Source organism: Corvus brachyrhynchos, unplaced genomic scaffold (assembly GCF_000691975.1).
Source record: "Corvus brachyrhynchos isolate BGI_N302 unplaced genomic scaffold, ASM69197v1 scaffold175, whole genome shotgun sequence".
Classification (NCBI taxonomy): domain Eukaryota; kingdom Metazoa; phylum Chordata; class Aves; order Passeriformes; family Corvidae; genus Corvus; species Corvus brachyrhynchos.
Genome location: NW_008238448.1, coordinates 4931100 through 4936214, shown reverse-complemented (window position 1 = coordinate 4936214; position 5115 = coordinate 4931100). Strand labels below are relative to the sequence as shown.

General features: G+C 41.9%; 1 long non-coding RNA gene across 1 annotated transcript; it reads right to left on the bottom strand.

Moving 5' to 3' along the window:
• Positions 1-489: 489 nt before the first annotated feature.
• On the bottom strand, positions 490-4839 carry LOC108447288. The gene is made up of 2 exons (XR_001862760.1): positions 4270-4839; positions 490-839 (listed from the first exon to the last, which is right to left on the bottom strand). It is a non-coding gene; the product is annotated as an uncharacterized LOC108447288 (long non-coding RNA).
• Between the last annotated feature and the right edge of the window lie 276 nt (positions 4840-5115).

Sequence of the window (5115 nt, the reverse complement as noted above, 5' to 3'; positions counted from 1 at the left end):
GTCAGCTTGTAAATCTAGAGTAGCTGGTGGCTACCTAAAGCTCTGGTCTCCCTATGAAAGAAAAAGGCCTGGCACTGTGGGAATGGCAAAGGATGGCTACGTGAGCTTACTCCCAAGTTCTTGTGCCACTGCTGCACATAAGAGATAGGAAGAAATCAATGGACACTTTAAAATGTAGCTTTAACTGTGTCCTGAAAAGGCTCAGAGTCAGCCTGAAATTCTGCATGAATTAGAAGATGCAAGTATGTATGGCAAGGGAAAATTCTTCCCTAAAATTAGTGTTGCCATTAGCTCGGCATAATCAGTGCCACACATTCTCCCCAGATATTGCTACCATCAAATATGTCACAAATTTTTAAATGTAGTTAGACAACACTTGAACAGAAAATGAAGCACATCCATTAGTGGGTGGGGCACAAATTTATTCTCTGTATTTGTTTATGATTAGGCAAAAGGAAAGATAATAAGCTTTTAATGATTTTTTTTTTTGGTGATAAAAGTCAAGACATACCAGATAAAGAATACTTGTTCAGAAACAGCTTTATTCTGAAATTAGCCAATTAAAGAGACCAAATATACAGCATGACAATAGACGAGCTGTTCAAAATGCAGCATTGCTCTCCACTCCTCATGCATTTTAGCTTTGATTTCAGTAACACCTTTTGGATAAGACTAAAACTCTTCTGACTTACTTTCTGTTTTGGGTTGGGTTTTTTTGTGATATCCTTAATATTCAAAGAGGCGAATCCTTAGAATATTGACATCAAAAATGATGTTTGTTTATTGGATTGTTGCAAGGTGTTGATGTCTTCTACCTTCTCTCTCTTGTCTCTTTAAACCTGCAGGATCATACAAAGGAACATGAATAGCAGAATTTGCCTCCAGAACTTTTCATTATTAATGATGCTCTATGACTAAATTAGAAATCTGCTACTGTACCCCAAGGGGGTGATTAATTTAGCAGACTAGGAGTTTTGATTAAAAGGGAATGAAATGTCTGACACACAGTCTATTTATCAGTTATTACGATATTAAAACACTCTTATCATTGTGGTGCCTAAATTAAGGCTTCACAGCCTAAATGTCACTTCATAGTGTTCTTTTAGATCTGTCTGTGTGATATGAGTTTATTATCAGTGGGTGTATGAGAATATGAGTGTATGTAGTGGTCTTTGATAAGAACTAAGCAGTCTGGTAAGATCTCTGCTCTTTGCCCCTTTGTCATTTAAAGAGGAGATGAGAGAAGATTTTTAAGATGTGATCTGTACAAGCAATGCATACAGGACAAGATGAAGTTACCCCTGATGTCCGTAGGGATTATGGCACAAACTTTGTAAATCTGGACTAAGCCTAAAGGACACAGAAAAACATCTCACTAGTCTAAGGATCTAAGTCTAAACCAGTTCCTTCCAGAAACCATATGTACTCTGAGATGATACATTCTCTGAGAGGTTAAATTAAAGGTCAGGGCAGAAATTGGCAGTGATCTATCAAGAATGGTAATCAACAGTCTCGCAAAGTGTGTCATTGAAATCATTTGCAGACAGGAGGCGAGAGCAGCAGATCATGTGTTTCTGTGTAGGTGCCCAAGAAACAGCTTCAAGACACACCAGCCTTTGCAGGCCTCAGAGAGTGAGAAGGGAGGGCCAAGGAGCACTGTAAGACCAAGGAGTAGTGTATATGAAAGGCAGTCAAGTACTGGTGGAGGAGTGGTGCTTTGTGTTCATGAAGGCTTGGAACCAAATCAGATCCCTAAACTAGCCGTGTCAGCAACTCAGATATAATTGAGTTTTAGGCCTCAATAGGAAAAATGCTACATAAGGACTAAATGATCTGTTAATTTGAGAAAACAAACAAACAAACAACCCAAACCAAGCAAACAAACAAAAAAAAAAGCAAAGAAACTGAAATGGCTGAACAGCAGGTAAAACATGCTAAAAGCAAGAAGGCATTCTTTAAGTAGCTGGGCCCTGACAAATGAGGAAAGTATGCTCATAAACTCAGGCATTTTATAGGGGAAAATGCAATAAGAAAGGCCAGAAGACTTGGAGAAACTTACAGAAATCACAAAAAACCCCTAACAAGTCCTGTGTCAAACATGTGAAGCAAGAAGCTTGCTGGAGCCTGTAGGCTCAGTAAACAATAAATATGCAAAAAGAGTGTTCAGAAAAATTAAAAATTTTGTGATTTTGCTGTGGAAGAACGTGGAGACATTCCCACAGAAGAGTTCCTCTCCTGTCAGACATCAGCGATGAAATAGGTCCTGTGATAACTATATCATCCCCTAGCTTGAGTTCTGGTACCAGAGGATAAGGACCCCAGTGTAACACAATTTTTTTAAACTGTTTCCTGAGAGAATCCTATAATAAATACCTTAATAGAAACTCAAATAGTAACAGAATAATAACAGAATGAATGGGAGCATCAATAAATATCATAGTTGCAAAAAGCCAGACAGGGTTTTGAGATTAAAAGTCATGATTTACTGATCAGTTGGGTAGCACTGGGGGAGTGAATGTGTGGGTAGGGCAGCACTCCTACTCTTTTCCTCAGGTTAGCCTGGGCACAGATCCAGGCATTGTGCTTGCTTTGATCTCCAAACTGTCCTGCAGTGCATTGATGTATCTCCCAATCTGAAGACAGGCACAGAAGTGAGTACCTTACTAAAAAAAAGACCCAGAACTGAAAATAATCATAATTTGGAGCTGCCTGGAGATTGGGATGTGTTTTTAAGAGAATCAGGATGTGAAATAGAAGTGGGGTAAGTACAGGGGATAAAACCAGATGTTAAAAGACATCAGAGAAAACAACAGTTTGCAAACAATGCTTTTAAAGACATGAGGGATCAAGGGGAACGTGCCCTCTGAATTAGCGGCAGATACGGGAAAAGGAATTCTCTTCAGTCTCTGCCTTCAGGATTCATTCTTCCCCTAACTGAAAACCAAAGGAGGTCTGTGGGAGTAAGAGATCTTCAGCAGAGGTTTTGTTTGTAAAGAAAACAAGTAGGAAACTGGCAGAAGATAAACACTTCCTTAAAAAAGGATTGTAAGCCAAACCGCAGAAAGCACCCAGCACAAACGGGAAGGGCAGAACTTGCCTCCCCGCTGTCGGTGCAGGCTGGCTTGCTGCCTGCTGCTGGAGCTGCTGCAGGTGAGGATGTGTGAGAGGCAGCCTGGATGCTCCGCTCCCTCCCTCCCAGTCCCCCGGGGCCCCTGCAGCTGTTTGCAACTGCATGAGAATAACGAGGACATTGCTCGGGATGTGACACCTCCTCCGCTGGGTCTTTAGAAAAGCTCTCTACAGCTATTCTCCAGAGTCCTGCAACAATCTGCAGCCTGAGTAGGCAGTGCTGGTGGGCTCAGCATTTTCTTCTATTTGCTTGTTGAGGGAAAATATTGCCACTACCTCTGTGGTTCCTTTTAAAATGATGGAAAGCAGTAACACATTGAAACAAGGGGCCAACATTCCCTGTCAGGGTAAGGGTGAGGGCAAGTATGCAGACAGCAAGTACCTTTACATCACCTAGTCCTGCTTAGTTATACCAAACCTACATTACAGTCACTGGACTGTGCCCTGCAGCGATTCCTGGTGGGAGCATTACCAGCTCAGCAGCCAGATCATCGGACAGTGATGCTCTCCCACTCCTGCTGGGACAGTTTAAATACTCTGTGACTGCTGCTGCCATCCCTGCCCCTCTGCTGGGGTATGTGTAGAGGGATTTGGTTGGTGATGTGTCATCTACTGGACTTGCAGCCTTAATGGTAACTTAAACCACCAGGGATTGTGATGTCGAGTCTCTGACCACAGGAGACCAGGCCTTTTTCCCTATGCATAGTACGGAAATTCCTAAGTGAGAATCTTTGGTCTGTAGCCTCCTGGGAATCTGATCAGAGGATTAGGATGATAAAAAATTTTGCATGATAAAATTCATGCAAATTATCTTGTACACTGAGTTTCCATTATTTTTAGTGGGATTTTTCACAGAAACCTGAGGCAGTGTGTGAGTGAGGCAGAAAAGTGCTCAACCTGATGGAAGCCTGGGGTTAGCCAACAGATGGAAATAGAAGGAGTTTCTGCATTTCAGTGAGAACACTGAATTTTATGTGATCTTTTTCAATATCTTGAATTCATTGTTCTGGCTGTTGATTTAGTGACCTGGAGCTTTCCAAGGTGGAAATTGTTAGCAAGAAAAAACCTATCCATGAGTTAGTGATAGAAATACCGCTAGCCTTTTATCTGCTTTCCTGCTTTGATTTCTCTAGAGCTTACCTGAGCTGTCTGTCATCCAAAGGACATTTTTATACCTGCGCCAATAAGCAGTGGAGTGTTCATGAAGGGCACAGCACAGTGGCAGTCTGTGAGGGATGCATTGAAAGGCTTTCATTTAACACCACCGTACATGGCAAACCCAATTTTCAGCTGTATGTATCAGCATGGCAAGTCTTCTTGTTCCCAGTCAGCATGCTACAGGGTAATTCAGAATACAGCTTATTGCAGGCTTTGGTTTCTCTTCCAAGATTCATTCCTTTTCATCCCTTTCTGTGCCAAGTATAATAAACAGAACAGAAGCTGAAGGCAGTTCGGCTGGGGAAACAACATTCAATAATTAAAAAAAAAAAAAAACCAACAACAACAAAAACCAACCCTGCAGAAAACAAAACAGAACAAAAAGGCTGGTCAGTGAAAGAGGTAGAAAGACACCTTTGCTGACAGAGGAAGAGTGAAAGCAGAATAAGGAAAACACACATCTGAGCTTTTTCTCCTGCCCTTCTCAACCAGCCTGAATGGAGACTGTGAATAATAAAGTACAGATACCTCACCATTTCCTATCTAGGCAGGCCGTGCATTTTCAGTGCTCCCTTATCACTGTCAACCCATTGAAATCAGAATGGCTGAGAGCAGAGTGTCCCTGGATAGCGCTCCTCCGGAGGAGTGAGGACACCAGCTAGGTAGGAGGTTTGAGTGCAAGGTGAATGCTCTGGTCTCGAGTGTCCTTATGAAAATGAATATTGGCATTTGGCCCTTGATACCTTAAGCAGCCTGGAGAGAGTTCTAGAGAGCTGGAGCATGTTGGGGGAAAATGGGAAAAAAGAGCAAGACAATGAAAGAAAAGCA